At 40.9% G+C, this 21,613-nt stretch overlaps 1 non-coding gene across 1 annotated transcript; it reads left to right on the forward strand.

Moving 5' to 3' along the window:
- Positions 1-21,113: 21,113 nt before the first annotated feature.
- Positions 21,114-21,178, forward strand: MIR2888-1 (microRNA mir-2888-1). The gene has a single exon (NR_036354.1). It is a non-coding gene; the product is annotated as a microRNA mir-2888-1 (primary transcript).
- Positions 21,179-21,613: the final 435 nt, after the last annotated feature.

The raw sequence follows: 21,613 nt of genomic DNA on the forward strand, positions 1-21,613 counted from the left end.
ACAGCAGGCAGGTTACCACCTGTACAGGGAACCCAATATCATTGTGACTGAGAGGAAACCCTCAAAGTCAGGGTGTCACATCTCGAAACAGACTGAAGTTACTGTCTAGGGGTAAGACCTCCAAAGTCAGGTGAAATATCTCCTAGGAGGTAGTCAAATGATAAATTCCTAGCTCCAAGGAGACTTGGAAGACAGAGACATAGTTAGACAGTTGACTCTTACAACTATTTTTTCAATAAATTCTGAAGTACTTCAGGTTCTAAATTATAATCTGAAGTTGACTGAATCCAAGGAGGCAGAGAGCTGACTATGGTGTTCGACCATTTCAGATTTTACTATCATTGGAAAGCACTTAAACCAGCCCCCAAGGATGCCGACGGATGAGTGTGTATGGCTTTGATCTGAAGGTTCAAAAGTCTCATAAGACTTCTTCACACCTAATCCCACACAGCCCTTCCAGATGCATCACTATCTGTTATGCTATAGTCTGTGAATTTCAAGAGTTGATAATGTGCTTTGGATAACCTTGAACACGCTATGTATTTGGGAATCTATTACATTTCCGGCTAGAGTTATATTTTTAGAATTTCTTTCCCTCTTTTTAATTATTAGAACCACTATACTTTAGAATAAAAATCAGAGTGCTAAATTATATCTCTCTTCTCAATAGATATAAAATATTTGTTTAAAATGTTCAGAATCTACCTGTTTCTTGTGATCTTTTTTCTTGTTTTTGACATCATAGTCTCTCTTCCCTAACCAGATGGCATGGCCACACTCAAAAGTAATGTGAAGTATAAATAAAACTGTGTTTATAAAGTTATACATGATGAATAAAGGGAGAGGTACACTGATTAGAGAAAGCTGGGTCACACCACTTTTCCAAGTGTCTGTAAGTATTACAGTGAGCAATTTTTACAAATTGAAGGAGACTTAATACTTCCTTTGTGGCAACATCACCATCACTTCCTGTCTCCATATCTTTATCCATGTTCTTACCTCTGTCTAAAATTCTCGTCCCCATGTGATTGCCCTGTTAACTTCTGTTCATCCTCCCAAACCCAGTATCGGTTGTTACTTCCCCTGTGAAGCTTTACCTACATGATCTAGAAAGTGGTCACCACTCTCTTCTGAAATTGGCAACCACTTACACACAGTGTGATACAAATTATTTTAGGCCCCACATTGTTGTTGTTGTTCAGTCGCTAAGCTGTGTCTGACTGTGACCCCATGGACAGCAGCATGCCAGGCTTCCCTATCTCCCGGAGTTTGCTCAGACTCATGTCCATTGAGTCGATGATGCCATCCAATCATGTCATCCTCCGTCGTCCCCTTCTCCTCCTGTCCTCAATCTTTCCCAGCATCGGGGTCTTTTCCAATGAGTTGGCTCTTTGCATCAGGTGGACAAGGTACGGGAGCTCCAGCTTCAGCATCAATCTTTCCATGAATATTCAGGGTTGATTTACTTTAGAATGGACTGGTTTGATCTTGCTGTCCAAGGGACTGTCAAGAGTCTTCTCCATCACCAAAGTTTGAAAGCACCAATTCTTCAGTGCTCAGCCTTCTATATGCACCATAGTGATCATTTTACTCCTTGAAGTCAGCAAATGTTCTTTGATCATCTTTGCTACATTAGCACCTATAACAGCGGGTCCCATGGTAGATGCTTAACATATATTTAATGAATAAATACAAACAGAATTCACTAAATCATGATGTGGACAGTAATAGAAATTATGATCCCAGATATGTTTGTGTATATATATATGTGTGTGTGTGTATATATATACACACACATATATATACACACACATACACACACATCTATATACACATATATATAATAATATATATATACACACACACATATATATATATGTGTGTATATATATATAAAAGAAGGAAATGGCAACCCACTCCAATATTCTTGCCTGGGAAATCACATGGACAGAGGAGCCTGGTAGGCTGCAGTCCATGGGGTCACATAGAGTCAGACACGACTGAGTGACTGAGCATGCATACCTATATATAGATGGAAAAATATCCTAGAAAGATACAACTACACTAAAATATTGCAGTATTCATTTCTTGGTAGTGGTGTTACAGATAAATTTTTATATTTCTTGATTTCTATACTGAACATGCATTTTATAATCTAGGAAACAGTTAATTATGAAGAGAAGCTCAAGGCATTTAAAAGTTTCCTCCGACTTCCTTGACAGAAGTTCCTTCTCTTGCTTGGTTGTCATTTTTAACCCCATGTAGCATGTTGTGTTTCTTGACTGGACTAGTATTTAGTGTGAAGATTACCATTACTGGCCCAGCAGCCAGATGTACAAATAAATATCTGCTCTAAGTTCTCTCTGGTTTACAAATGGTTCTGAATGTAAACATAAATTAAAGCAGAGCATGTGCGTATCCTTCCTACGAGCCCACTTTCAACTGGGAGATAGAGCAAGTGAAGGCTCAGAAGAGCGGGCGGTTAGCGGTCATAGCATCACTCAGGTATTTTAATGCTTCTCTGGTATTTTAGTTTTCAGTTTTCCAACCTAAAAACCCTGAAATTAAAAGCAACCGTCTCCCTCTTTCTATTTTGTGCTCTTGTTTCGACTGTTGTTTTATAAAAACTGCATCCTTGCCATTTCAGAGAAGGATTAATATCTCCAAATCTTGTTATTGTGCAGTTGTGCCCCGGTGGTTACTTTGTTTGCACGTTGTAATTATGGATAGCACTAACTGTTCACAAAACTACCACTTTTCCTCTTTATTTTTGCATATATTTCAAATACACATTATAACTTCTGCATCTTCTGTATAGCAACTCCATTTCATGGTGGCACTGCCTTGCACAGCTTTGGTGCAATTCGTAAAGAATTCACATTATTTTGGAGCAGAGCTAAGTGTTAGGTTCAGTGTAAATCTCTTCAAAGCACTTCTTGCCATAATAGCAAGAAGTGCTATTTTTTTTTTTCCCAGGGAATGCCATCATTCTGGGTTGCATTTGTTGCTTCCTTTGGCAACCACATGTCCCATCATTGCAAATTGATGGCAGTAAAATTGACCTTTATTATGGCCTTTTTATTTGCTTAACTCCGTAGGATTTACAGCATTATATTTTGTTACCACATTGACTGTTAATGGGAACAATAAAAAAAAGACTGAATTCTACATATCCTTTTTATTTTCTAATGGCCTTGGCATTATTTACCAACTAGACTTTCAGATTTTAAGATTTCTCTCTTGGACAATACAGGAAGGGTTTTGTAAAACTAAGGCTTCTGCCTTGTGTTAGATGCATATTTCGCTATATACTGTCAAAATAATTAAATGCTTGTTGTAAATTTGGGCACTTAAAATGACAAAACCATTGCATGCAGAATAATGGAAGAAACAAAAAAAAATGTGAAGGAAAAAACCCCAAACACCTACAAGGTAATTCAGACTGCTTCATCTGTAAATAATGAAAATTTAATGAGGCTTATATTCCAAAGTCTCTCTTTTCTGAGTGCATAATGCATTTATTGTCATATTAATTGTCTTTCTTGTGGCATCCTTAGGATACTGTTCATAGAGAAAAGGTTACATTCTTGGCCAGAAAGTGAGAGCCTGGAGGATCCCAGCCTGGAGACATTCAAAACTCCTTTCAAAGGGAGAGGATTCCATAGATATGAAAGCCTGATCTCTGAGTCTTCATGTGTAAAATTTTTTGAAATTGCTAGTTGCTCAGTGGTATCTTACTCTTTGCAACCCCATGGACTATAGCCTGCCAGGCTCCTCTGTCCATGGAATTCTCCAGGCAAGAATACGGGAGTGGGTCGCCATGCCTTCTCCAGGGGATCTTCCCGACCCAGGGATTGAACCTGGGTGTCCTGCATTACAGGCAGATTCTTTACCTTCTGAGCCTCTAGGCTTCATGTGTGGTCAGGAGAGAAAAGGAAGGTAATTGTTCTGAGAGGCATGCGAGTGATTTAAGGCCCAAGCAGGTTTTGCTACCTCTGCTTCCTGCAGCTGGTTAGAGATGGCTAGAGAGGCCTCAGTGAGAGAGCCGCTGACCCCAGACACGGAGGGGAAATGTGCAGATTTGGCCCACATGCTTGGTCTCTGCCAATAAATCTGAGTTTCTGTCATTTTGCTGCCATTTTAACCAGTGTCTATTTCTCCAGTTTCCAAAGAGGCAAATGTTTTAAAAACTATCTACTCACTTTTTCTCTGCAGTGGCATTTCATTTATTGAATGTTCAGGTTTTAAAATAGGATCTGAAATATTACTAAGATTGGTCCTTGTTCATGTTTTTTAATTGGTCTTTAGATATTTCCTGTTATGGGCTCTAGATTTTAATTTAATTTGTTAGTCTGGAAAAAGTAATGCATTTGCAGAATTTAAAAGAAAAACTGGCTGGATCTCTTCAAAAAGTCAATGTTATAAAATTTTTTTTTTAAGTCTCCACACTTGAAAGAAAACAAATGTAAAAATCTAAGTACATAATACCAAAAATTATCAAAAAATGTAACAAGAGAAATAATGAGAAGCATGACTCTCACCTCTATTCCTTCTGTCTCATTTCCAATCCCATGTGCCCTAGAGATGACAAATAAGAACAAACAGTTCATACTTGTTCCTGTGTGTGTATCATAGTGAATGTAATTAGCTCTAGACTGAAAAACACCTGGTCAGTTTCCAAAGGTGTGTGATTACAACCAATATTGCAGAAAATAGGTCTATGTATACATTATTTGCCATGTGTGCTGTTGTATGTGTAGGATAAATCGCCAGGGTTCGAATTTCTGGGTCAGCTGCTAAATGTATTCATCGTTTTGTTAAATTTGCCCCCCAAATGCCCTCACAGGCACTCCCACCAGCAATGCAGGAGAGTGCCCTTTTTCCTACCGTCTTGTCAATGAAGTACCCTGTCAAAATGTTGGTTTTGCAAAGTTGACAGGTAAAAATGATATGCCAGAGTATTTCAAATTTATGTCCTCTTACTATGAATGAGATTGGATGTCTTTTTGTACATGTAGATTTCATTTATATTGCCTTTAGGTTTGTTTGTTTTTGTTAACTGTCTATTCATAGTCTCTGCCCATGTTTCTTCTGGGTTGATTGTCCGTTTCTTACTGATTTCTAGGGTCTCTTTAATATTGGGGACATTATCCCTTTTAATAGTGTGTGAGTTGTTTGCATTTTCCCACATTTGTCTTTGCTTGCAAAGTTCTTTTTGTTTGTTTTGCCAAGTGGAAGTTTTTAATTTCTGTGTTCAAAGTATCAATCTTTTCTTTTATAATTTTTGGATTTTGTTGTTGTACAGTCGTTAAGTTGTGTCCCATTCTTTGTGACCCCATGGACTGCAGCATGCCAGGCTTCCCTATCACCAACTCCCAGAGCTTACTCAAACTCATGTCCATTGAGTCGGTGATGCCATCCAACCATCTCATCCTCTGTCATCCCCTTCCCCTCCCACCTTCAATCTTTTCCAGCATCAGGGTCTTTTCCAGTGAGTCAGTTCTTCCCATCAGGTGGCCAAAGTATTGGGATTTCAATTTCAGCATCAGTCCTTCCAATGAATATTCAGGACTATTTCCTTTAGGATGGACTGGTTGGATCTTGCAGTCCAAGGGACTCTCAAGAGTCTTCTCCAACACCACAGTTCAAAAGCATGAATTCTTTGGCACTCAGCTTTCTTTATAGTCCAACTCTCACATCCATACATGACTACTGGAAAAACCACAGCTTTGACTGGACGGACCTTTGTTGGCAAGGTAATGTCTCTGCTTTTTTAATATGCTGCAGTGAATTTGGAGCCCAAGTAAATAAGGTCTCTCACTGTTTCCATTGTTTACATATGAACTATATTCCTTTCTTAATATTCATTGTTTTTCTGGACCAGGAGAAGTATTCTGTGGTGTTGGAGTATCCAGGCACTTTGAGGGTTTACACCTCAAGGACTTGACTTCTCTCGCTCCAGAGATAAGAAAAAGACTCTCCTTAAATTGTGCAAAGTACTCCTCCATCCCTCTCCCTACCTTCTGGATGCCTTACAGGATAGGGGATCAGAGCACAGAATCTGGAATCAGAGCACAAAATCTGGAATCAGGATTCCTGGGTTGAGTACTGGGTTTGTCGCTTATTAGCTGATGATCTTGGGAAAACTTGTGCCTCAGCTTTCTTATCAGTAAAATGAGATAAAAAGAGAACTTGAATCTTAGGATTGTTGTGATTAAATGGGCTAATATGTAGAGGTGCTTAGAGGAGTGCCCAGCACATAGTTAAGTGTTTGCTCTTGCTCTGCAGTTGGTCAACAAATGCAGATGAGCCCCAGTGGCTTCCTTCTGCCCTGGGTTTGCTCTCCCTGACCACAGCACCTCTGCCCAGTTCAGGGGAGCCCAGGGCCACCCTGCTTCTTCACACTGTCACAGGATACAGTCCTTGCCCCCCAAAGGGACATCTACTTTTAGAAGGTATTTTGGAAGAATCTTTCAGAGATCTGCCCTCATTGGGTTTCTCTGGATATGTTCTGGATCATCTCTCTCTGTTTCTGTATCTGAGAGTGCCCTGTGCCACCTCAGTTCTGCTCACAGCAGCCCCTCTCTGGGGAGACACTCTCCTTCAGAGACACGTCCTTTCCTGGAATTTTCTGACCTCTCCTATCCCTGGTGGTGGTGGTGGTGGTGGTGGTGGTTTAGTCGCTAAGTCATATCCAACTCTTGCAACCTGATGGACTCTAACCTGCCAGGCTGCTCTGTCCATGGGATTCTCCAGATAAGAATACTGGAGTGGGTTGCCATTTCCTTCTCCAGAGGATCTTCCCAACCCAGGAATCAAACCCATGTCTCCTGTGGCTCTTGCCTATCCCCAGACCCCTTCACATTCAGAAAACTAAGATCATGGCATCTGGTCCCATCACTTCATGGCAAATAGATAGGGAAACAGTGGAAACAGTGGCTGACTTAATTTTTCTGGGCTCCAGAATCACTACAGATGGTGACTGCAGCCATGAAATTAAAAGCCGCTTACTCCTTGGAAGGAAAGTTGTGACCAACCTAGGCAGCATATTAAAAAGCAGAGACATTACTTTGCCAACAAAGGTCCGTCTGGTCAAGGCTGTGGTTTTCCCAGTGGTCATGTATGGATGTGAGAGTTGGACTATAAAGAAATCTGAGCACCGAAGAATTGATGCTTTTGAACTGTGGTGTTGGAGAAGACTCTTGAGAGTCCCTTGGATTGCAAGGAGATCCAACCAGTCCATCCTCAAGGAGATCAGTCATGGGTGTTCATTGGAAGGACTGATGTTGAAGCTGAAACTCCAATATTTTGGCCACCTCATGCGAAGAGTTGACTCATTGGAAAAGACCCTGATGCTGGGAAAAATTGAGGGCAGGAGGAGAAGGGGACAACAGAGGATGAGATGATTGGATGGCATCACCGACTTGATGGACATGGGTTTGTGTGGACTCCCGGAGCTGGTGATGGACAGGGAGGCCTGGCGTGCTGTGGTTTGTGGGGTTGCAAAGAGTCGGACATGATGGAGTGACTGAACTGAACTGAACGAAGACCCCTTCCAAACTCCTTATTTTTTGCTAGAGCACATTCATAACTTCTGGCATAGGCTTGCTTGTCAGATGAAACTTGAAGAATACCAGCTCACAACCTGGAGTTTGTGGATATTATCTGAACCCCACCTTCACTGAAAAATTTGTGGTTTTATCCATTATCTTTGTTTCTCTGGATGGTTTCTGAGGACAAGTAGTGGGAGATTGCGCGCTAAACTTCCATGAGCTTCCTACTGGAACTGGTATCCGTTGGTTGGTTGCATACCCCAGGAATTTTCTTTCAAGAACCTGGATTGGTGTTTTGATTTTTGGCATTTCCCACAGCATCCAACATAGTGTAAAACAAATGGGTGATTGAGTGAAGAGTTTCCATGAAAATTCCTGACTGAGAGCACAACCTCCTCCAAGTTCAGATCTTGTGCAGCACAGGATTCTGAGGGGCTGCTGGGGTGTCTGAGCTCCCCTTGCTCTGCAAGGTATCCTCTCTGCCCTTCATGCTATGGGACATCCTTTCCCCATGTGGCTTCACAAAGTCCCAGGACCACCACAGAGCAGGAGCTCATAGAGGTGACAAGAAATTTCTGTCTCTATGATTTATTCCAGTTTGGGGAAGGAAGGGCTCCCAGGGCATTGGCTTAGGTGGGAATTCACTGGGTTTCACAAAAGAATTTGCATTTTTTGTCTCTTGTCTCCATCTAAGATTTTTGACCATTTACATTGTGCTTGGCCTGGGCTACAAGGATGAGTGCTTTGCATCACTAAGTCAACGTTCCCTTCACAGTCGCCCTCTGAGAGGTGGCTATGATTTTACCCATTTTATAGATAAGAAAACTGGTATGCAGAAAATGTGTATACCTTTCCAAAGGCATATGGCCAACACAGCAAAACTGGGAACTGATCTTTGGCAGTTTTGAGGTCTGTGGTGAACAAAAGTTTTATCCTTCTGTATGATTCTGACACTTAGGGGGACCTCAGACTATATGAAGAGTCTTGAAATGTACTTTACATTAGGCAAGTAGACAGGAAGCAAGTAGGATTCTAGAAATCTCAAGAAAGCTCCATTTGGGTTAACAGTGCCTAAATGTGTTCAGTCGTGTCCGACTGTTTGTGACTCTGTGGACTATAGCCCACCAGGCTCCTCTGTCCATGGGATTTCCCAGGCAAGAATACTGGAGTGGGTTGCCATTTCCTTCTCCAGGGGATCTCCCTGATCTTCCACGGGTCAAACCCATGTCTCTAACATCTCCTGCCTTGGCAGTTGGGTTCTTTACCACTAGCACCACCTGGGAAACCCACTGGGCTAAGAGTAGCAGAGGCAAATGTCACTTGGGATGTAGTCAGGAAAACTGGGCTGGGGCCCAGCCTCAGTGATAATAATCAGTAGGTTGTTAGGGCTTAACTATAGGCTTGGTACTTTTCTAAGCATTCATGCATTTACTAACTTTACCCTGACAATACCTGTATGTTGTGTATGGGATGGGCTGCGTTGTTTTGGCCCCATCAGATGAAAAATCTGAGGTCAGAGAGAGCAAATACTTTGCCCAAGGGCACATCGTATATAAGTGGCAGAGCTCAGAAAATGTCCCCGCTGACAGGGCTCTGGATCACACGTGAGCCTTGCTCTGTGAGATCTGGGGAATGTGAATGAATGAACCCCTGAATGTGGTAGTCTTATCTACCCATGGTGGACTGTTACTGGTCAAGAGATTTGATTCATAGCCTTGACTAGAACAAAACCGCTCTCCTCGTCTCAAAAGAAAATATTATAAACACTTAGAAAATCACAACCTAGAAATGTGTGTGTTTTTTATAGAACATGAAGTAATTCTCAGGGGAATAGTAAGACCGTGATTTCAACTGGAATTGTTTAGGAACTGCTTTCATTAAAGAGCATCTTCACCTTTCAAAAAGAGTTAGATGTGCAAATGAGAGAGACATAGCCACTTATGACACAATGTATTATGTACAAATATTTTTATCATCCTCCTATGTCCATAACCTTTACCTCTGAAGCATCTTCTCAGGCTTTTAACCAGTAATGATTTTCTGTTTCCACAGCAATCGTTTCACAAAACAATATTCTTCCAGTAGGTGAGGTCAAGGAATATTAGTTTATTTTCACTTCAGTCTTTTATTCTTTGTTGGTTTAGTTTTTAGTGATTTGTCCACAATAAGAACATGCATGACTTGGAGAATATCTGAAGAAGAAAAGAACCCGAGGATGGTTAATTACTAAAACAACTTGTTTCTTTCCACACTGAAGAAAGAACTGTCACCCAGCACAAAGATAAAGGATGGCAAAGATTAAAAAAATAAAAAAGTATGAAGGCTGAACACATCTGTTTCTTTGTTTGCTTTAAGAATAGAAGCCTCTCATTTTTTTCTGTTGATTTCACAAGGTAAGGCACTGAAGGAGTAGACTCAGAGAGGCTTCTTAAAGTAATTCAGAATTCGACACATTTTCTCCCCATCCGCTATTGTCCTGTTCTCCATTCAGCCTGCAACAATTAGAAAGAGCCTTTTGTGTGATAAGCACTCAAGTTGGCCTTTGTAGATCTACGCAAGGAATAATGGACTCTATCCTAGAAGGCTTGCAGTCCAAAGCTGTAAAAAGTTAAATTATACTCAACTAATTGAAGTGTAAAAAATCCAGAACATCTCCTAAAATTTTTAAATAGAAACAATCATCTTGACATGAAATTAAATTGGCTGATTTAAGCTCAACAGGTGTGTGTGTGTGTGTGTGTGTGTGTGTGTGTGTGTGTGTGTATATATCTGTATGTATGTACAGTTATGTATTACTGAATTTCTGATGGCATTACATAGCCTGTGGATATAGGGCAAATCAATTCTGGGCAAAACACATTTGTATCACCTTATTCAATTTTTTAAGCTACATTAATGTACAGTTGCAATATTGTCATTATCCTCTGATAGAGTGTAAGTGAGGGGGTATTTAATTGATAGTAGTTCAGAGAAACTGGGGGTGAAGTTAACTATTGAATGTTTCATGTATTTCATTTTCATCTCAATGTTTTCTGTAAATTATCCCTTCTTATTGACAACTCTGTTATGATGTTTAGGTAGGCATTGGTAAGCTCTTCTAATTTGTTTTCAGTATGTAGCACATTTAAAACATTACTGGAAGATTCCATTTGGCTATTGACAAGTAGAGCTGTCTATTTACATCTCTGACTTTCAACCACATTGTTTATGGATAGACAGAGTCCTCTCCCTCCTTTCCCATACTTTGCTTAGCTCCATGCCAATCCAGAGTGCCCATCCAAAGACAATTAACTAAAAGAGTTGAGGAAAATCTAATCAACAAACCAACCCTAGGCTTATTCAAATCATGAGGCATTAGGTACCACAGAGGAAATTTGCATCTTTTTTTTTTTTAAAGTAAATATATACCTACACAAACAAAAGTAGCTGGAGAAACAGTCCTCTTTGCAGATGAACAGGAACCAGTAATTCAGGATAAAGCTACAAAGTGCCAGCTGTGGTATAGATAATGTGTGTGTGGGGACCTGCTCAGAGGAGGGCCAGGGCACTGTGACGAGAGGATTAGAAGGCCAGGGAGAGCTGCTCAGAGAAAGAGGGACACATGGTGGGTCTTAAAGCAAGAGTGGGATTTAAATGAGAATTATTCTCATTTCATTTAGGCAAAAGATTAATTTATGTTTTATATTGTAAGCTTTTTCATCTCAGTACCATTTCCAGTTCTTTAAAAGTTCATTTTCATTCTCTGTCCAGCCACACCAGACTCCGAACAATATTGAATCAAAAGAAAGTTTCAATCTTTATGCTCTTGCATTATTGAACACTTTGAATATTCCCCAGGCCTGCTCTCTCTGCAAACACTTTCCTACCATATGCAACTGTCTGAGAAAATCTACTTGTATGCAGTAGATTGCTGTTATTCATTATTCATTACAACATTATTTAGTTGAACAACCTACTAAAGAAAACTTGGTTCTGTAGGGGGAAATGTACAAACTCAGAGAACTAAATTATTTTACTATAAATGCTTTAAAAAGAGCAAGCTTTATGGTCCTCATTATTTGGTCTGTGCTGAGGAAAACAAGTTTTCTCCAATGGAAAATAAGCCATAAAGGACAGAAGCTATGTGATCCAGTGTATTCAATAAAAGTTGCAGATATAACTTCTGCCAGCAACGCACTAAATGAATAAAGATCATTAAAGTGTTTACAGTCCTTAATCAAATAATAAGCATTTATTGAGTAGCCATTGTGTGCCCAGGACTTTTAGTTTCAGGAAACACATTTTACCAGCCTGGTTGTCAGAGTGCAATGACTCTGACATTCCTTAGCAAGTTGGGGTGAATGGACTTCTTTGTGATGACCAACCCTGCAGACTTGCTGTGACTTGTTTTTCCTTACTTCAGGAGGAAGTCTTGAGCTTTTCTAGTTACTCTCTGGTTAAAAAAAAAAAAAAAAAAAAAGTGTTCAATCTACTACTCAAACTCTAAGCCATTGTCCAAAATAAGATCTCTCCCTTCCCTCAGCTCTCTTTACTTCTTCTCTTACCCCAGTCTTCTCATCCACTTCCTGTGGTCCTTGTGAGTTTGGCCCGTGGGTGCTCCACTGTTCTCTACGATGACCCAGTCTGTCTCAAAGGGAGATTCACCATCCATTGCCTTGACAGCTCAAAATGAGCAGGTCATCCCAAAGCAGCCTCTTTTCTTTGATCTGACATCAGAGCATCTTGAATGTGTCAATACCAGTTCCCATGTTCCTCAAAGCCTGTATGACCCATATAAAGGACTCTGAGTAGTTCTCTTGAAATATGCTTCACTTGCCTTAAGAGCACCCCCTTAACCTTCCCCCTGTAGGGGACAGGGCCTTGTGAAATACAATTCTTGCCACAGACATCTCTTCTACCAGCCTTTAAGCTTCCCTTGAAAACCTTTTATCTCCTATTACATAGTCCAAATGTAAGTAATGAAATAATGGTTAGAATTACTTAAACATCTTAGCATATATTATATAGGTGAGCTAGCACCTCTATTTAGGATCTGGTGGTCTTGGGGATAAACTTCATTTTTCTTGGTCTTGGTTCAGAAGAACACACAGTTTCCATTTTTTCCTCTTAGATAAATGGATACTATCTAAATAGCTAACTCTTTATGGTTCTTTGTTAATAAGATGGGGCATAACCATAAAAGTATTTTACACCAAAGCTCACTCTTGATCTTATAACAAATACTTAAATGTTGTCTGACTTAAATATGTATGGCAGTTTTCCATTAGAACAAAGAAACATATAGACCATATTGACTGTGAAAGTATCTATCTGTCAGCAATTTATTAACCAGCAGATATTTTTGAAATAATACACAAATTCAATGTGTCATGTTAAAAGGGACATAGTAACAATTATTAACAAAGTAACACTTTTGAAAGAAATTGATGCTGTGAAAAGATACTCTGAATATAAATTTTTTCATTTATGTTTCATTCTTTTTATTCCTGTTATATAATATTTTGTCAAAAGCAATATATGTGCCATATATAACAATTTTCATATCTGTTCAATTAAATATTTTAGAAATGGAATTTTCTAACTGGTTCTGAAAATCTTCCAAAAAAATAGATTTTTGTGTGTGTGTCTGAATACCTTTGTTAAGAACATACAAATGCTGTACCTTCCCATTAATTTTCCAAACTGAATTTCACAAATATGAAATTGACAGTGGGGACTGAGAAGTGACTGTCATGATTCAGTAAGCAGGGCCAAAAGTCGACTCCACGGTGTGTTTATGAGGTTATAAGAGCCGTTGTAACTATGTATCCAATTAGGATGAATTTCAAATCAGACCTTTGAATCACTGTCTCCCAAAATGTTAAATGAATATTTTCAAATTAATAAAATATTGAATCACATATTTTCACCAAAATAGTATTATTAATGGTAATTTGTAAGTGGCTACAATTTTTTTTGAGCTGATAATGAAATAACTTATTTAAAGTTAAAATACCTATATATCATTATTTTTAAAGATTTTTACACTGATTTATTATTAGTACATTCATGGATAAAATAAATATGCTAATAAACAAATGTATATACAAGCATTGGGGTATGTCCCCCATGCTCACTTATGTGATAGGTAATAAGTCAACATTTGGAGACCCTGGTCTTCATTAGCTGCAGACATGGCTCTGAAATGTAGGCACATTCTCTCCATGACACTCTTTTCCCACTCCTTATGGTTCTTCACTGCTTCCAAGATAGATTCCGACTCTTTAGCAGGGCATCCGAGGTCTTTCACAGTCTGACTTTTGCTTGTTTTCTCCACTGTTGTTCTGGCTATGTTCTCTTTGTGCCCTTCCTAACAGATACACTAAGCTGTTGATAGTTCCCTAAATGGACGATACTCTCATATATCTAGTCTCCACACTTTTGCAAATATTGCCACCTCAGCCTAGAACCCACATCCATACTTACCACTCCTTCCTCCCCCACACCCCAGTCTCTTTCTGTATCTGGTTAACGTTGTCACATTCCTTAAGATGTGTCTCACACAACACAGGTGCTGTGTCTCTACCTCTGGAAGCTTGGCTGCTCATATCATTATTTTATAATAAGAAGAATAAAAAAATGTGAGTATTTTCTGTGGGCCAATTACTTGCTATAGGTTGGTTCATAAGCCTAACAATAGCTCTAAGAAAAACATACTATTAACCCTATTTCACAGATGAGAAAACTGAGGTCCAGAGGGGATAAATAACTTATTCAAGGAAATACTGATATTAAATGGTATAAATAGGGATTAAATTGGGCAGTTTAATTCTAGAATCATACCTTTATAAATCTAAGTGTCATTGTTGTTTAGTCACTAAGTCGTGTCCAACTTTTTTGCAACCCCCATGGACTAAAGCATGCCAGCCTCCTCTGTCCATGGGGTTTTCCAGGCAAGGATATTGGAATGCGTTGCCATTTCCTTCTCCAGGGGATCTTCCTCACCCAGGGATGCAACTCATGTCTCCTGCATTGGCAGGTGAATTCTTTACCACAGAGTGATCAGGGGAGCCCAAATCTATGGGTCGTGGGCTGAATAGTGTTCCTAAGAAGATATTGTCCAAGCCCTGACCCTTTGTAGCTGTGACTATAACCTTATTTGGAAATAGAGTCTTTGCAAATATAATTAAAGATCTGACAGCATCATGAATTATTGTTACCATCCTGATTATGGTGGGCCCTAAACCTAGACAAAAACGAAGACATTGAGAGATGAAAGGGAGAAGACTATGTGAAAAGAGAGGTAGAGATTGGATTTATGCTGACACAGGCCAAGGAATGCCAGGAGTCATCAGAAGCTAGAAAAAGCAAGGAAAGATTTCCCCCTGGAGTCTTTGGAGGGTGCATGGCCCTGCCAACACTTTGACTTCAAATATCTGGCCTCCATAATTCTGAAAGAATAAATTTCTGTTGTTTGAAGTCACCAAGCTTGTGGTAATTTGCTAAGGTAACCCTAGGAAACCAATAGACCAATATATTTTGCTATTTAAAGCTATTCAACAAATAGTTTCTAATAAATACATGAATGTGTTTTTCAGTGTCTCTGTGTTCCAGGGACTGTGGTAGACACTGGGAATAGGAAGATTATTAAAACCTTCTTTCTTGTCCTCAAAGATCTTGCTATGTCGTATCTTCAAAGTCTTTCTCTGAACATTGCTTCTCTCCTGCTCAGGCTCTGCATTACCTTTTGCCTTGTCCAGCACAAGGGCCTGCGAACATCTCTCTTTTCCTTTTCTTCTCTTCAAGTGTGTTAGTCACTCAGTTATGTCTGACTCTCTGTGACCTCATAGACTGTAGTCTGCCAGGCTCCTCTGTCCATGGAATTCTCCAGGCAAAAATACTGGAGTGGGTAGCCATTCCTTCCTCCAGGGATCGAACCTTGGTCTCCTGCTTTATCATCTGAGCCACGAGGGAGCCCTTCAAATCACCTTTGATATTTTTGCCAGAGTTCTTTTTCTAAAAATATTTAAACTCTGCAGAAAAAACATTCTTCTAAAACATTTAAGCTCTGTATTTTCTGTCCACCCTGGAGAAAATAAAGTCTCAACTTGTTGGCATATTATTCAAAGCCTCCTTCATCTGGATGTTTTCATGACCTCCCTTCAAGCCCTCTTTGGAGTAACTACATGAATCCAGTGCCTACCTGGTCCAGACTACCCTCGCCTTGGACCTGGATCACAATTTGCCTCCAACGGGCAAACTGAAGACATTAATTCAGAGCCTGTTACTCCCTTGCTTGGGACTTTCCAATGGTTTGTCATCTCACTGGAGCAAAGCCCCAGTCCTTTTTATGACCTGTAAGCTGCTTTTCCCATATGATCCTGTAGTCCCTCTGCTCCAATGCCCTGGCCTCCTAAGAGGTCACGAAAGTATTAGAGATAGCCCTACCTTGGGACCTTTCCACTTGCTGTCTCATTGCCTATATTGATTTTCCTGAGAAGCCCCCTGGTATCTTCCTCGTGTCCTTAGGGTCTTTACTCAAGTTTCACCATCTCAGACAGGTTCCCCTGGCTTCCCCAACCCTAGGGAAGTTTATGTTCTCTTTCTCTGCTTACTTTTTTCCTTAGTGCTTACCACTACCTAATACACTATGTATTTTCCTTATTAATTGCATTTTTTGTCTTTCTCTCCTATAAAAATGTCAGCTCCATAAGGGAAGGGTTTGTGTCTGTCTTATTCATGGCTGTCTTCCCCCAAACAGGGCCTGGTACCTGGCAGGATGCAATGCCTCATTATTGAACGACTTAGGTACTTGATGTTTTGAATAGATCAAAGTTCATTGCACCTCAGAGAATACCTCAGCTTGGCTTTGTCAACAAGGGCAGAATGGGTCAAAAGAGGAGAGCGCTAAGTCCTAGAAACAGATATGCCCCCAGGATTGGTCTAGTTTTGCTGGGATGGACTTTCTGTAGATGCTGAGGAGGCTGAGATTGATGGACAGGATTCTTCACCCAAGTATCAGCCAAGAAACAATTGGGGAAGTCCTGGCCAGTCCTGATGTGTGCAGAAGCATAGCAGCAGTGTTCAGAGATAAAAGAGACTTGTAGGCAGTTGGCATCAGGGAAACCTGTCGCCAGGGGGCAGCATTCACTTCATTAGGCTGGGGTTTGGGCAGCTCCTCGGACTGTAGGTGGAGGAGAGAAACAAAGAAGGCAGAACACTAATTCTGAAGAGTCTCTGGAGCTCTGATCTGGCTGGATAACTGACTGATGACAAACCTAAGGATTAGGAATGCATCAGAAGTTCTGTCCTAAAGTCTGGGTTACTTTGAGCAGGGAATAGGTTCAGGGTGAAGGCCTGTTATCCTCCCTAAGGGACCATTGACTCAATCGACATGAGTTTGAACAAACTCTGGGAGATAGTGAAGGACAGGGAACCCTGGTATGATGCAGTCCATGGGGGTCACAAAGAGTCAGACGTGACTTAGCAACTGAACAACAAGGGGAGCAAGATCAGAACTAATAGGAAAGAAATTTGAATGATGGGTTCCAGTGTGGGAGGCTCAATTCTTCTAAACACCTTTGATCTAAAATGCCAGAGGTCACTGGACTAAGATGAGAAGTGGACCGTGAGAGGAAGATTGCCAGTCGGAGAGCAGACACGTCCCTGGCCCTTGCCTTGCTTCACTTCTTTATCAGCAGTGGTTTCTTGATCATTGTGTTTATAACTAACTAAAGTGTGTGTGACCAAGGAAGGCCGAATCAGACCCACAGCTATATTTTGGTTTGTCGAGAAAGTTTTAAAATTGACTTTGAAACCTTTTCAGTGGGGCATTGATGGTACTGTTTGCCACTGGCTTTAGCTCTCTAGTGTTCCTCAGATTTTTGTTGCCTGGCTGGCCCTGAAGGCATTTTTTTCTGCTACCTCTAATTGTTCTCCTTACCTTCCAAAGGCCAGCCCGGGCCATTTCTGATTTTCTCCCTTCAAAATTAATTGCTTCCACTGTATATCATTGTGACTTCATTTTGTACCTTGTGCTTTTCTTTGCATTATGAATACCTGTTTACATATACATCTTCTGCTTAAGACTGAAAACTGGAGGCCAGGAACCAGGTCTGAGTCATTGTGTGCTGCTTCAGTGTCTAATAGAGCATCTTGAACTTAGAAATGCTCAATAAATATTTCAATTGGATTTATTACTCAGAGTAAACTTCACACATCCTGGAAAACAAGACTTCTTTAGAAAGTCACCGATTTATCCAGTTTTGCATCACATTTGTTATTTATGTCATCATTAAAGTTAATCACGGAGAAAAAGATCAATTTGCAAATGCTCAATCCACTCTGGCTGCTTCATGATTCAAATAACTGAATCACGCTGGTTAAGGTCAAATGATTAAGCTAATTGGATTGAATGACCACTTCTCAAGTGAGCAATCCCTTCCTCTCCAGCAATCTTTGACTAGCTGATCCGATCAGTTGTGTGTACATACAAATAATCACAGTATCATGTGACTTCACAATGAAACTGTATTTTGGGATTTGGGAGACGTGGTTCTAGATTTCTTTGTTATTTTCTATTTTTTAAGGGGGTTGGTACATGGGGTAGGGATGAAAAAGAAGGGTATATTGGCAGAAAAACTATGAGCTGAATGTCCGCTGGCCTGATACTGGAATGAGTACAGCGAGGTTTTGGGTCGGGGGGCAGAAATCTGTCTGCTCTGATAATAAGGTAAGCCTGTAAATTGGAAGGAATGCCCCAGGGGCAGCTTTGATCTGCTTTCTGCTCTAGAACTGGGTGGGGTTGATGTGGGCCTGCTGCTGCCCCATTGTCTAAATCTAGTCTTTTTAAACCCATAATGTTCTGTGTGACAACTAAATAAGCCACTGTATTAACAGCAAGAGTTACAGGGAGGCAGAGACTAACTTATTAGTTAATAGGATGGGAACAATGGTAGGTGTCAGACAGTTACCACCTTCTAGATCCTTCAGGTTTAATTGAACCATTAGTGATTGCCTCATTGGCTGCTTTAAAATGAGGGGGGGGGGGGAATCCACCATTGTAAATGTGAAGTCACAATGTCACCTCCTGAAGTGTCAGTATGTAATATTTTATATGACAAACTTTCAATTATTCATCCAAAGAATGGCTACATTTCAAGCACTTTTGTTTTGGGGATGGATCACACCTTTTCATGATGAAAGCTTTCCTGTTAAGTTTGACTTAGACTTGTAACAAACTCAGATTCCCTGAGCTCCCTGCCACTGATAATGGTAGAAGGCAATCTGAACATCACATGCTAGGTGACAAGGGAACCAGCCTGACTTGACTTAATACAGTGATCCCATATTAAAAGGATAGGCAATTGATTGTGTGTGTGTGTTTCCTATTCAAGTATGCCGTGGTTAGCTATTATTTTTTTTTTCTCTGCTAATTTGTTTGTTACTGTTGTGTTTCTATACAAGGTTCAGTGTGACAGCCTTCTTTATTTCGTGGGGGAAAACTGTAGCTGCTCATTTAACCTCTAAAAAGAGAAATTTTACTTTTCAGGCTAAGGCTGAATAGGGCAATGTTATTCCATTTCACTAGTTCCTTTGGATTGATTGGCTCCCTTTTCTGCCCTTAGGGATCTGCCTGAAATCCAGGCGACTGTAATTATTACAAGGCTTTGGGGAGAAATCAGCAGTGGCAGTGGCGATAATCATAGAGAAAATAAAAAGTACATTTTGCTTTTTATGTAGATTTTTGATTTGTTGTGTGTGAATAAAGGTTTGAAGTAAGAGTCAGGATGGAAATCAGTTTCAAAGGTGACAGCAGCTGCTGGGTCTTTTTTATTGTTCTGGGGGTTAATTCCATCTCTTGTGTACCAAAATGTGTCTAAAATTAATTGAGAAAATCCTACGAAAATGTACCTTTTTAAAGATTTTTTTTTAATGTGGACCATTTTTAAGTGTTTATTGATCTCCAACCAGGGATCAAATCCACACTCCCTGCAATGGAAGGTAAACTCTTGACCTCTGGACCACCAGGGAAGTCCCCACCTATGTGCCTTTGGGGGCAGAGGGGAATCTTCAGACTTAGAAGCTGTACTAGATGTTAAAGATTTTCTGATCCAACTGCAAATGAGCTTAAAACGACACTCAAAATAGCTTTCCAGAACTCCACAGATTAGTGAGTGTCAGGCTACACTGGATGTCTTGACACCAAGTCCAGTTCTGTTTCCCCCAGATCGTGTCTAGATATCCTGCTGTGCTTCGCCTCAAGGGGAAATACACAAGGTCCCAAAGTGGGCTGCCTTTGAATAAGCAGCAGCAATTACAAGGCTGAAATGACCCATGAGATGCCGATGCCAGGAAACAAAGGGTGAGCTCAGCAGACCAACTGTGCACACAACCCCTGTCCTTTCTTCACCCCCGTCACTGTATCCACCAGCATTTACTACCTTTCTATAGAGAGGATTTTTTGCAGTAGGGAATAGGTCCCCATTCTCATGAAGCTTCTCTTTAGGAACTCTGTCCTGAGGATGGAGATGGGAATACCAGGGGTCTCGCCTTTCCCCAGGCGGAATGGAGACACTGCTGGCCTTTCAAATATGGGGGGGTCCTGCTGCTGCTAAGTCGCTTCAGTCGTGTCCGATTCTGCACGACCCCAAAGACGACAGCCCACCAGGCTCCTACGTCCCTGGGATTCTCCAGGCAAGAACACGGGAGTGGGTTGCCATTTCCTTCTCCAATGCATGAAAGTGAAAAGTGAAAGTGAAGTCGCTCAGTCATGTCCGACTCTTAGCGACCCCATGGACTGTACCCACCAGGCTTCTCCATCCATGGGATTTTCCAGGCAAGAGTACTGGAGTGGGGTGCCATTGCCTTCTCTATATCTGCCCTTTCTATGGCCATATTTTCTGCTTTGCAATCTTTTGTGCCTAAGGTATTAACATTAAAAAAAAAAATTCACTTCTAAGAGTTTTCGAGATAGAACCTGGAAGGTGTGCAAAACTTCTCCTTCTGGACTACTTATTCTGCCAGCTTCTCTTAACTCTTCTGGCTGCTGTAGCCATTTGACTTTTCTGCTGGGCAGGTAGTAGTAATTTGGGGGGTCCCTAATTAGATTCCAGCCGCTCAATTCCCTGGTTCATTTACCCTGAACCACCTTCAAATTGAATTGGTTTTTTTCTTCCTCACTGCCAACCCAAGCAGGAGTGGATCCTGGGGAATTACAGAGAAATAACAGCCTTTTTCTCCCCTTCCCCAGCCTCTGACTCATGCGCCTGCCCTTTTGTGCCGCTCTTCCATTATGCCTTCCCAACCACATGCTCCGCGCCTTCTGCTTAAGCTGTCTGAGCTCGTTTCCTCCATGAACCATCGTGATGTACAACACGTACAGTCCCAGGGCCAGATGAATGGTTTTCCATTAGAAGTACACTGTGCCATCTGGGGCACCTGGGAAGATAATGCCACAAAGACGCCCCCATCTTTCAAACACTCGGAAGGAAAGATTTCTACTGCTCTGCCCAGCTCGCTTTGACTACTGCAATATAACGTGCTGCTGCTTGGTTCTGAAACCTGCATTTTCTCTCCCTCCCTCTCTCCCTGCAGCATCTCAGGGCACTGTGTGACTTGGGTCGGGGGTGGGGTGGGGGGGTTGGTCTTAAAATGCGATTCTGTGCACACCTAAAGGAAACGCACAATGACAGTGTGAATTGTCAACACAGATAGAAAGGTTCTTCCATTAAAGCAATCAGGTGAAATACTCGCTTTTAAAAGGGGGCTTAAAGAACAAGAGGACTGTTTGGTTTTAAAAGAGCCAGGCCTTCTCCTTGGGCCACAAAATTAGCGTTTGTTGATATTAGCATGTTTGTTATTTCTTCTGTGACTGAAAGTGATTGGTGGGGAGAAATCTCGGTTTCATCACAAGTCTCCTTAACTGATTTCTTGTGTGTGCACGCGTGCCTGTGTGCACCTCTCTTTCTTTGAAAGCCTGTTAAGACAATGCAGTTGCCTTAAAAAAAAAATCCTGATTAGTATTCTGCATAAGGTACAGTCTTCATTGCAGTAGATATATAAAATCTATCTTCACTTTC

The sequence above is a fragment of the Bos taurus genome, chromosome 21 (assembly GCF_002263795.3).
Source record: "Bos taurus isolate L1 Dominette 01449 registration number 42190680 breed Hereford chromosome 21, ARS-UCD2.0, whole genome shotgun sequence".
Taxonomy (NCBI): Eukaryota; Metazoa; Chordata; class Mammalia; order Artiodactyla; family Bovidae; genus Bos; species Bos taurus.